General features: G+C 39.7%; 1 protein-coding gene across 8 annotated transcripts in view; it reads right to left on the bottom strand.

Moving 5' to 3' along the window:
• The window catches only part of LOC124165227 (lachesin-like), an 878,935-nt gene that overhangs the window by 294,722 nt on the left and 571,207 nt on the right, over window positions 1–13,006 (bottom strand). The window lies entirely within an intron of this gene.

Here is a 13,006-nt window from a genome sequence, read left to right as displayed (position 1 = left end):
GAAATAAGCACGCGCAGTTAATTTCATAACACAGTCGCTTATTAAATGTATCAAAATTGGCAGCTTTAAAAACAAGTTGTCTTTGATGGCTTCACGTTATTCATGAATATTTTTTGTGAAGGAATGTATAAGAGTTTTAAATCCTTAATTTTTTAAATTATTTTATTAGGCACGAGGATAACTATTTAAGACAGCATAAATATAGGTTACAATCATGCTGTAAAAAGTTGCCTGCAAGGAATGATAAACAACTAATGATTGACATAAAAAACAAAGTTTCGCAAATTGCTTCTGAAAAATATACAACCCCCAGAATTTGGAGAGAATAAACAAGAAAAAATTAGAAAGACAAGTTTTCTTGATTAAAATCCGAACAAGACGTGTTTAATTTCAGAATTCTTTAGCTAGATTTATCAAGCTATTTTTCCTCAGGACCAGAAGGGTAGGAACCCACGTCACTCTCGACTCTCGTTTCCAAAAAATAAAACCAAGATAAAGGAGCGAGGTGCGAATAATTCGGAGAGTGTGTCGTTTTCTGTCGCCGTCCGGGACGTGTACGCCAAGGGAGCGTCCTCGATCCCTTCCTCTTCACTTACCTAACCCTCGACCCCGAGATCGCCTTTATCCCCACCCGGCCTCACTGCGAATCCCTTCCGGGACCCTTTCACGCCCTTTAACCCAATCCAGGAATCCTCGCCGACCTACCCTCCCCCCACGAACCCCCGCTTGTCTTTCACGTACGGGATTCTACCCTTAATTAGCAGCGTGCCCTGAAATCAGATCCTCCTCATAGTTGAATCCTTTAACGTTTCAACTCCCTCTGCCTGTACAGCCTTAAAGACCCAATTCTCAAAGACCTTAAGGACCAAACTAAGGCACGTACCTGGTATCACGAACGTAACTTAATGATATCAACTGAAGTAGTTTCAATTTGGATGTCCGCAGAAGTTGACGAATAATGCCAACGTATCGATCGTGGCTCAATATGTAGCAGTCGGAATCCCCTGAGATTGTCAGGATTTTCCGCGTATTTTTTTCCCAAAATAAAGCTTGATATACTTATAATTTAGTCTATTTGCTGCTACCAAAGAATGATGAAGTTAAAATGTTTCGGCCGTGTGAGTTATGAGGAAGTGCTAAGATGAGTTGGAAAAAAGAGAAGTTTTCTAAAAACTTTAGGGAAGAGACTGGACAACTTAGAGTGCCACAATATGAGGCATGATGTCCCGATGAAAATAATCGTATGACAGGTGGAAGGGAAGAAGAGTAAGGGATGACCCCGAATGAGCTACATAGGACAGGTTGCAAAGGATGTAAAAGAGAAGAAATACGTCGCTATGAAAAAGTTAGCGGATAGGAGAGAGGAATGGAGAGCTGCGTCAAACCATTCTTAGGATTGTTGACTTATGATATAGATGATAGCTTCAGAATAATTGCAGTTCAGGATTAAACTATAGAACTTCAGATTTCATTGTTTAAATCAATTCTGACATCAGTTGTTGTTCAGTATAACTCGCTCACACACAACGACCCTCAGTAACACGACAACCTCAATTACAAGTGCAATTTTCAAAACTCCTTCATATTGCCATAACACACGATGTTTAATTAACCTCTATAACGCGAATATTATCATCCAAATAACCTCGATAACACTGTTTTTTTTCTCATGTTACAAGGTGATTCAGTACCTCTTCAATAAGTCTTTTGAGAAGTCAGCCCCAATTTCGCGACTCTATAGAGAGCTCCATGTATTACAATACGTTATGAAGTGATATTGTGATTCCATTAACCTCGATAAAAAGACCGATATCCAGAAAAAAAACAAGATAACACGACCCTCAACAAAAAGAGCGCCTTGATGAAAAGACTTTGTTCCCTAATCTCATTGATACATTTCCTATCGAGGTAATACTGTATCTACAGGTTCCGATAACTGCGTAACAACCTAGCAGTAATAATTTCGAACTTCTTGAAATATAATTTAGAGTTTGAACTTTCGACAATGTTTTGGTGTACCTAGTTGCTTCTACAGTGTGCGTCCTTTCGTTGTAGAGAGGGGCCGAGAGAAAAGAGGTGAGGAGAGGTCTTCGGAAAGGAGGAAGAGAGACTATAAGGAGTGTGCGTTTGGAAGGGTGAAGGCCGGCAAGGATGGAGTCGCCGCCGTGGGTAAGACCGCATAACTAGTTAGCTTTTCTAGGAGCCTACGGGAGAGACACACAATTTAGGCAATTTAAGCGAAGGGGAAGAGGATAATGAGGATATACAAACGGAGAAAGAACTGGAAGAGAAAATAGGATTTTTCGCCAATTTTTCACGCTCTTTCTTGACTTAGTTCGTCTGTACGTGCTTCATTATCTTGTTATTGACTTTTAACCCACTTCCAATTGCTGGATAGTCTTGAAATTTGGCGCACTTGCTTGTTTCTGATGATAATACAATATTCAATGATCAGATATTTGAAATTTATCCCCATTATGTTCAAATTATTTCAATAGAAATCCATAAGAAAATGGTTTGAAATGTTCTTCATAGATAACGCAGATGTATTATTAAACTTTTGACACTGAGATTTGCCGGAGAAAGGAGTTCAAGCCCAGTCAATTCCAATTTTTGTTGCCATTTCTTGAAAAACAGAGCTGATAAATGAATAAAATCTGCCAAAAATTTTCATCGTCATTAGGTTATCATCGGAAATTCGTAGACCAAATTTTTCTAATCTGCCGGAAACGATATCGAGGTAATGGCAAAACATTCTGAAATTGCTTCCGCGTAAACTTTTATCTAGCTATTTCTTTCTAAGGAATGGCTAGATAAAAGTCTACGCGGTTCTGATGCATAGGGAGATGTGAGTGAGCATGAGTATGATCTCACTCATCTGCCCTGAGGACGATGACCGAGGCAAGCATCGAATTGTAGGTCATGGAGAATCTCAACCAGTGGAGAATCCAAGAAGAGTTTAATCAACTTGTTTGCTGGAAAAGCTTACGATCTTATTTCATATTTTTTGGCTCTCCATGCGGGGTAAGGTGAATATTATCTCGTCATTGAAATAAAACACCACAATGGAGGAAAAAAGGAGAAAGGCCACTCATTGTTTGAAACTGCCTTCAAACGCACCGTAATCTAAAATAATGCAGGTAGGCTCAGCCCAGGTAGCGGTCCATGGAAGTGAAGTGGTAGAGAGGGGCATTCTATTTTTGGAAATGAAACGTTTTTGCATCATGTAAAAAGGTCCGAAATTGAGAAATGTTAATTGAAGAAGGCAATAATCCGAATAGCAACAAAAGATTACACCGAAAGCAAAGAAAATATCATGGATTTATGATGCAATGTCTCTGACATGAAAGGCGTTCTCGTATAAAATCATAGAGAACATGATTTAAACGTCCTTTGCGGCTCTCCATGCGAAATAAGATGAACATTACGGCGCTATTGAGATAACCTTGGCTATTTCACAACCAACCACAATTTAAGCAAAATAAAATGTATTATTATTAATACGTATTCCTGCAAGTAGGCAATTTCCCGGTAGCAGCATTACATTTACACACATGAAATACAAATGTACCAATCTAATAACTAAGTAAGAAACAGAAAGAAAACCTATAGTAAAAAACTAATACATTAATTCTTATCATACGACTAACAATTGAACTATGACCCCAATAACCCAATTCCAAGCATTCTATAAAATAAATTAAATCTAATATCGTACAGCTAACAAATGGACATTGACCCAATTAACCCTATTTTACACACACCCAAATAAACCACTATGTAATTCACCAATAATAATGAACACTTATTTCTAAAAATTTTCGCATTTGCGGGGAAGATCTTAAAAATTACTTCACGTAGGTCGTTCCTCTCCTTTATTCCTCAATGTAGGATGGATTTTTTTCAAAATATCTGTTTTCTTTTTTTAGCTAATTTTCAATTTATGATCTTTGCTTCCTATGTAGCAGAGTGAGTCCAGCTTTAGTCCGATTTCTTTCCAACCCCGTTCTTTAGTAAAGGTTTTGTACACCCCAAATAACCTATTTATGGGTCTTCTCACTTTTAGAGGTTTCCATCCTAAACACCTTAGCATAGCTGTTATACTTCTCCCCCTTCTATGTTTCCCTAGAGTAACGTTGCCAATTGTTTCAAGCGTACCAAAGTCTAAAATGGTAAATGTGAGCCTAGTCCAGGTCAAAAAATACAGAACGAGGAAGGAGGGCACAGTTTGTGGTTTTGCGAAGAGACGGAGAGAGAGGAAAACGGGGCATGCGATGAAGGAAGTAGGCAAAGGAAGAGCGAGGAGGAAGTGGTCGGAAGAGAGGGACGCTGGGAAGTTGGTCGTGGGGGGGGGGGAGGAGGGGGTTTGAAGAGCGTTTCCAATTAGTTAACGTAGGCTGGAGAATATTAAAAGTCTGGTCCGCCTCCGCTTTGGTGCTGGTAGGAGCGGAAGAGTCGCAAGGGGTGCCGGGAAGGGTATTTGAGGGAGGTGGAAGGGGAAGAAACAGGACCACACGCTCCCTCTGCTTCGCTAGGCCGGGCGCTCGAAAGGGGGCGTTAGCTTGAGAAAAATATGTGTGGGAAAAATGAGGTCCAGCCATTTTTGCTCCAGCCGATCCCCATTACATTGGTGTCTTACAAACTAAAATATACGTATTTCAAATAAATCCGATCAGTATTGAAATCAACGGTGTAGGGGGAGATGTTGTGGAACATGATGATGTAAAAGTACATATACAAATGATGTGGTATATGTCAACAAAAGTTTGTCTCGCATGACATTTTTCAACGCATTCATTCGTCATCTTCGGGTATTCCTAATGGTTCAGGGTAATAGGAGGAGTGGGAGGGGATACCTGGTGTAAGAATAAACAGAGTGAAGGGAGGGGAAAGGGGATGTAAGGCAAAGAGGGAATGGGTATGTTATTCATTTCCATTCCTCAGTCTCTCTCCTCTTTTTTCCCTCCAGGAGATTTCTCAGTTTTCGAGAGGATCCGATCGTCATCCCCATCGTTCGAAGCGAAGGATTTCGGGGTTGAAACGGCACTGTTGTCTTGCGCAACTAAATCCTATGTACCACATCTTTGCATATTTCATTTTAAATCATCATGTTCCACAATATCGTCTCACACCGCTGTAATCTCTTCGTACTTCCTACTTTTCTAGATTTCCTACAGTTCGAGCAGAAAAAGGAAAAGTTCACTTACTGAAAGCAAACCACCAATTATATATTCATTGATTCATCCATAAATAGCGTCAAAGCAGTCTTGGTGCACAATGGAAATGTATTTGCATCTCTTCCAATTGGACACTCAGTTCATATGGAAGAAAACTACAATGACTTAACTACGATTCTTGAGAAATTCAAATATGAAGAAAATCAATGGATGGTTTGTGGAGATTTTAAAATACTAACAATGTTGTTGGGTCAACAGTCAGGTCATACAAAATTCCCTTGTTTTCTATTTTTCTGGGATAGTAGAGCCAGAGAGCCACAAGGGACAACAATTGACTGGACATCACGACAAGGTTTAACGTCTGGCGAGAAAAACGTTATCAATACCACTTTGGTTCCGCCAGAAAAGGTTTTATTGCCACCTCTTCATATTAAATTGGGGCTAATGAAGCAGTTTGTAAAATCATTGCAAAAAGATGGGGATTGTTTTAGATGTATATGTACCAAGTTCCCAAAATTGTTTGAAGCAAAGTTAAAAGAATGAGTTTTCACTGGCCCCGACATAAGAAAACTTTTGTCTGGTCCCCTCTTTCCCCAGTCTATGGTAAAAATCGAAAAAGAAGCATGGGGTTCTTACAAAATGTAGTGCAGAAGTTTTTGGGCAATACTAAGGATCCCGAATATAAAACTATTGTACAGCTCATGCTGACAGCGTACAAAGCTCAAGGGTGCAAGATGAGCTTAAAAGTTCACTTCTTACATTCCCATATTGAATGTTTTCCTGAAAATTTGGGTGCCTACAGTGAAGAACAAGGTAAAAAATTTCATCAGCATATACGTGTAATCGAGAGACGTTACCAAGGAAGGTGGGATGTCAGCATGTTAGCGGATAACTGTTGGATGCTTAAGCGAGTAACCAAAGAAGGAAACCTTAAACGAGTTCGGAGAAGCATCAAAGAAAAAAAAAAGTTTCTTAGGGAGAAAGGGTAAACATATATTTGTGTATAACTTTAAATAATAAATTTACTAGTTGATGGGTTTTAATAAATATTATGCAGTGTTTGTTGTAATAAATAGTTGATTTTTCTCATTATTGTGTTTTTATTTTGCAAAAAAACTATACGTAATGGAAGTTATTTTTGAAATCAGCGTACCTTAAAGCATATAATTCAGCAAAAATATCTCATGCAGGTGGAAATTTTTTTTTGCAGACCTGTGTTATCCATCCAAGATCCTTCATTTCTTGTTACCCGTCTCAACGCCAAGATTCTTCACTTTGAATGACGGCTGGACGCCCCCGAACAGAGGAAAATCACCAAAAAGACGAAGAGAGTATTATACTGATGAATGACAATGACCCAGAAACCTATTCCCTGATAATATCCCTCCTGTATTAAATATCCCCCTCCCTACCCTTTTCATTTTTATGCTTACACCAGGTATAAATACTCCCACAAACGTAACGATGAGGAGTGCCCGAAGACGACGCATGCCTGAATCGAAATAGGTATACGAGAAAATATTTAAAAGGACTTACTAAATCCTTTGCATATTTCATTTTCTATCCGATCAGTATAATTTATATACTATAAAACCCACTTTCGACAACTCACTCATACGAGTGTTCGAGGTAGATGGGACGTAATGCTACAATAAGTCACAAAAGTTTCTATTTTCTATCTATTAAAGTGTTGGGGGAATTTGAGGGGTCAAAACATCCAAACGAATCCAAGTTAGTGGATCATGATCTAGTCGAATCTACATCAGAAGTTATCCAAATATAACAGCACTAACAACTATTTACGGGATGATATGTAATTTTTAAATGCTAAAAAGTGATTTAGTGCGCTCTAATAATAAAAATTTAAATTACAAATGAACATTTAGGTACCTTGGTCTTAAAATTAATGCACCCATTATATTGAAGAGGGTATTTTCAGCTTGCATTATATCATGCACCTGGACGGTGAGTTATGTTTCAATGATTAATGAACTCTCCATTAGTTAATTCATATCTCCCGATACATTGACAGCCAATGTTAAATTCAACGATGTTCAAAAAAGACTATTACCTTACATTCGAGTGGACATAGGAAGAATGACACGGATGCACCAATCACTTTTCAGGTGGATATCCAACTGTCCATATGCAGGAGCTTTTTCGATGTCATGTGGAAGAAGACGGCCTGATTCGCATGCCTTTGGGGAGGTTTGCCGGAAGGCCAAGACTGGACGTTGGTGAGTGTCGGAAGCGGTCTCCTGAGAGAGAGAGGCCGGCTGCGAGGGCGATAAACAGGGCAAATGAAAAAATTCCACGCATCGCATCGTTCGCCCTCGCCTCCTGTCCACGTCACTGCTTGACACTCACGACACATTATCACCGGGAAAAGAATGAATGTGTCCAGTCTTCCGATTCGGACACATACACGCGCGAAAAAACGAGGACTCTTCCCACGATGGAACAGACCGGCCTGCAAGTCACGTATATTACCAGAAAAGATTCTCCAGTCGGCCACCAGATGCAGTGACACCCAGGGGCGCAGCTAGGAATTAAGGGGGGTTTTAGGCGCAACTAATCCTTACGGGTAATACGAGGGCCTTCCTCCAGAAAATTTTTAAGAATAATGGTTCAAAATGGAGAGTTTTACGGATTTCTGGGGGATATTTGATAAATACTAACACTATTCTATAAGTAATACTGATCCAAATAAGTAATATGGATTAAACTTAGAAATGTCCCTGAACGCTGGGCGGGGGGGGGGGGGAGGTTTATCCTCCAAAACCTCCCGCTTGCGGCGCCACTGGTGACACCCATGGCGCATAAGAATGGGTTTACAAAATTTACCACTCGTGGCGCCGACGGCTGCTTAATATCACGAGGAAATATGCAGTAGCTGAAATTTTAACCCTAATAACCTTCGATACAAACATTATAATTCCAATTCCCGTAAGAAAAAAGCGGAGAGTTTTGAATATTATAGGACCGTTGTCCTGACAGCACATTTGTCGAAGATATTGACAAGGATCATCAATAAAAGAATAGAATGAAGAGCGAAAGAGTACCTGGATGAGGACCAGTTTGGTTTCAGAAATGTAAAGACACACGAAAAGCTATATTGGCCATAAGGTCGTAGAGAAGTTATATAGTAGTATAGAAGGGAATGGAAATGAGCAAGCCAGCATTAGTTGAGTTCGTGGACTTGGAGAGGGCGTTTGATGAGGAACAATGGAACACATACAGTCACTTATTGAACTCCCAAAAATGCACATATTGGCAAGATCATCTGTGATATTATTCACATTTGAGCCCGAATTCGGTAATGCAGAGCAACTCCTTCAGGTCAGTTATCGCCATGCTGCGGACATTCTTGGAAACCGATTGAAAAGCGAGAGATGTGACTGGCTAGATTAAGCTAACGGGACGAACTGAGGCCTTCTCTTTGTATTCATCCAGCTCGTGGTACGCTAACGTCAGAAAAGGGATGAATTCCCGTCTTCCGGTTCGGACACATTCATGCAAAATAAACGAGGATTTTACGTAGAGTGAAACTGAGCCCTCGACAAACCTGCAAGTGATACTTGTTACAAAAAAGGAAAGATGTCGCATTCATATGCAGCTCGAAAATTTCAGGGGGGATGTACACGTTTCAAATACAACACGAATGCTTGGCTCAAATTCTTTAGACAAGTCACAAAAACACCCCCGTGATTAAAAAATAAAATGACCACGTCTCCCATTCTTTTGATGCCACAATAAAGTGGTTTCCGATGTTTTTTCCCGCCGTGATTCTGCAGAGGATAACCGGAAAGTTCTCCCCGGAGATAGGAGGACAGGAGGAATGAAAAATATAAGCTAACCCATGCGGCGGCTTCCCAAAATGTAATTAAAAATTAAGGGCACGCATGGAATGATGGTCTACTTTTATCCGCGTATAATCCCCCGTCGTATTTTACCGCAACAACTTCATTAATTGTTTCCAAGTGTGCGTCGCGCCCAAGTCGGGCAAGAATTGCACCCGCATTTTGGGTAAAATGGTTGTCTTTCAAAAGACGAGAAAGGGGAGGAGAAAAAAGTAGTAATTTTAGGAATTATCCATGCATATTATGATGGAATAATTAAAGTGCACAAACAGGAAAACTTAGCTCCGTGCTTTTTAGGCAGGAACGCCCACATATTGCGAAGTTGCACCAGGGATTATTTCGAGTAAAAACACAAGTGCATGTCAAAATGACCAATTTTTAATATCTGAGCAGTGGCGGATCTATTGGGGGGATTACCCCCCCCCCCTCTTGGGTGTCCAATTTACACCAGATGGAATGGTGATTTTTTTCCAACCCCCACTACAGCTGGAATTTTAACCTCACTTAGACCCCCCTTGTCACTATCCTGGATCCGCTACTGTATCTGAGCATGGTATTTCAGTCGTTTTAATATGCAGAAAATAACTATAAGAGTTGTAAATAAATGAATTTACTAAATGAACATAACTGATATGATCAACATGAGTTTTTGAAAAAAAATCGATGCTAAAATTTCTTGATTATAAAGAAAATTATCCCATTATTATTAATTAATTTTAAAAAATGTGCTACTTAAAATACGTACGCTCTTGTTAGCGAATAGTTAGAGGGGTATTTTGTGTAACTTTGTGTATATCCTCAGAATATAAGTGAACATTTTAAGCTTGGCCAATAAGTGTAGCAGAATACTAAATTTAAAAAATCTAGGGAAAATTCCAATATGAAACCGACAGAATTTCAAATAGTAAGAGACAACTACGCAAAAAAGCTCAATTAAACATTACGAGCAAAAACAATCTGGTAGTATAAATAAATATACTTTGAGTAAAGGCATGTATGAAACTGTAAGGCATATATTCCCTAAAAATAATAAATATGAAATATGAGCACGACAGCCATATAATTACTCGCAAGATATTCAAAGACCTAGGTAATATTTTCCTACAAATGGCAAATCAGAATGAAAATATTTTTTAGAGGATTATAACCATTATGGCATGCAAAAATGCATTTCAATAGAGTTAGAGACCACTATTAGGGAATAAAAAGCTCATGAAAACAGCACAATGCCAATGAATGGCAAAGGATTTGAGTAGAGAATTGGACGTTTCGTAAAACCATAATAGGGTGGATTCCTATTAATTTTTTACTGTCTAAATTGAAAGATTATTACTCCTGGAGTACGCATTTCACGCTCTTAGATTTTTGAATGACGACACCAATTTTTCGCGACTAAACGAAAAGTGAAAATTTTCAAGCGCGCGAAAAGGCGACGGCTAAGTTTGAATGCTGGGAAAAGTCCGTGTGACGTTTTTCTGGTACCAGCTGTCGCCGTGTGAGATGACCTTGGGGTGAGGCTTTGAGCGCTGATACGACGCAGGCTGCTTGCAGGTAGCAGAGTAACCTGCTAGCAGGTAGCGCTTGGATTAAATAAGGATTATTATTACCCTATCGAACGAAGGAACCTTTCCGAACTTAGGCAAATTTAATAGGTGATTATTAAGAGATGTTTCCCTGAGCTATGTGCCTCATTCATGCATTGGTAATCTCAGACGATGTAAAACTCCTATCTACTCGTATAGAAACTATTTCCCTGTGACGTCACGTCACGTTTCTGAACTTTGGCCCAGTCTAATGAAATCATACAAATCTAGTTCTAACCATTAGCAAAGACAACGCACACAAAATATCTCTAAGCATACTGTTTTCAAGTGTTGCTTGAGGTTAACCTCTACACATATTTTAGTAGGGTAAAAATGAAAAATAAAAAACATTTCAGCTAGGCTGCCTGTCGACTGCTGCAATAACTGAGCCGATAACTCATAGAATAAGGAAAAATGGAGAAATATGAATAGTTTTACGTCTCTGGGTCACAGTTACTCCAATTGACGTATTTACTTCGGTCTGAAATTCAAGTGTATTGAAAGGTAGGTGTTGCGTTTAAGCGTTATCAAATAGCCTCAAATAGAAAGTACATGATCGGTCACTAATTTTAACCATATTATATGCATCTTTTATTAATTTTTAAACTAGGTAAATTCGCTTCTTTCCAAGAAATTATGAAAAGTTAGACCATAGTTACCCCAGTTGACGGTGACTTGAAAGTGGATGAAAAGTGCATTTCCCACCATCACAGAATAGTGAATCTATGGGGAAGATGGAGGTCTGCTATCGGGAGGGAAATTTATTGAGGGATCGAAGGCGGGAGTGATTGTGTGAGATTGAGAGAGAGGCCGAGTTTAGAAAGGGGTTAAAAGGAGTAAAAGGCTATGTGTGCCCCCGCCCCCTGGGGGAAGGTGGGAAATCCCTTCGACACCACGACCCGACCTGCTAAGTGAGGAATCAATTCAAAACTGAAATGGCTTTTATACGGGGGGTCAGGGAAGGGTTTGGGCAGGGGGAAATTCGGGTTACGGGGCTGGCAGGGGTGATACATCACCACCAGGGGCGTACCACCTCTTCGGGCGCCCGAAAGAGGTAGGCGAGTGGGTTATTTTTCGGGGAAAACGCCAGATGTGTCCATCTAATACTTTGGAGACGATCATGTATTCCCTAATACGTATTCAGCACTCTTTAAGGAGGGGTATATCGAAATTGCTTATTTTTAGGGCTAGCCAAATGGAACTTAATATTCACGGGAGAAACGGGGCTGGTAAGGACATTGATGGACTTGATCACGAGAAGAAAATAATAGAAATAGACTTCGAAACAGAGAGATTTAAAATATAATTCTTTCTGCGTATTATTAAGGGTAGCAAAGGCGTCTCGATTAATAAAATTAATGGCGTCACTCGCTAAGACGACTCATTGTGTGATTTTATTCTTCTATTGCACTAACATGTTATGGATTCACTCCAGGAATTACTAAGAATGTAATTTTGTCTTTTCATAAACGTGCAAGAATTCTTTGTCACTATGAGTAGCATTTTTAGAACAATATGGTGTGCATGAAGGGACCCTTTTGCACACTGCATACTGGTGTTTTTCACCTCCTAATTAACAATGTAGAACCGATAGCAAATTTTGAATTTGCATGAATGCGGACGTATTTTTTTGTTATTACGCGTAATATTTTTACGACTGTGTAAATATTTTTAGATTGTCTTGCTGCTGGTGAATGGTGACTAGGGTGTTGCTTATTTTTTCTCGGATTTTTGATTTCTACCTCTTAAAATATGCTATGGGGTGCAGAATGGATATTCTAATAGTTTTAGCTCAATTGTTTAACAATTAGAGGTCGCTTAAAGAGCATGTGTGCAATAACATTAAATTTCCCCGATTTTTTGTAGTAACATCATTTTCAGGGGTAATGCACGATTTTGCATTCCTTCAGAAACAAAATTCGCTCCATTTTAACGTCCGCTCAGCAGTTTTCCAGGAATACAATACTTTTCCGCGAGCTGTAGCAGCGCGTCACACCCCTGAAGGCGAGCTGGTCGCTCGCAGGCCGCATTCACAGTCAGCGACCGTCATTGCCTTACGCAGTGCGTAATACGCACCCGTCGCGCCTTCCCTAAGGAGAGTCGGTGGAAGAAGGGAGGAGTTACCTGTATTGTTTTACATTGTTATAAATTCATGAGACTTTCGTTGAGATTAAGCAGAATAGATGGAACCATGGAGAATGATGTTTAGAGACAACTATGTGTATGTTTTCTTACCCGAGTTTGCGTGTTTCACACCCCCTTTAACGTCATCGCAGTTGGATTTTGAATGGCGTCGAGTAAATTTTCGGAGTCGAGACGCTATTGATAAAAACAATGTCGTTTATCGCGCGGAAGTCTATTGAAGTATTCCTTATCGGCGTCCCAG

This window comes from Ischnura elegans, chromosome 9 (genome assembly GCF_921293095.1).
Source record: "Ischnura elegans chromosome 9, ioIscEleg1.1, whole genome shotgun sequence".
Classification (NCBI taxonomy): domain Eukaryota; kingdom Metazoa; phylum Arthropoda; class Insecta; order Odonata; family Coenagrionidae; genus Ischnura; species Ischnura elegans.
Note: the sequence above shows the minus strand (reverse complement) of the source record. Positions and strands in the feature narration are given on the sequence as shown.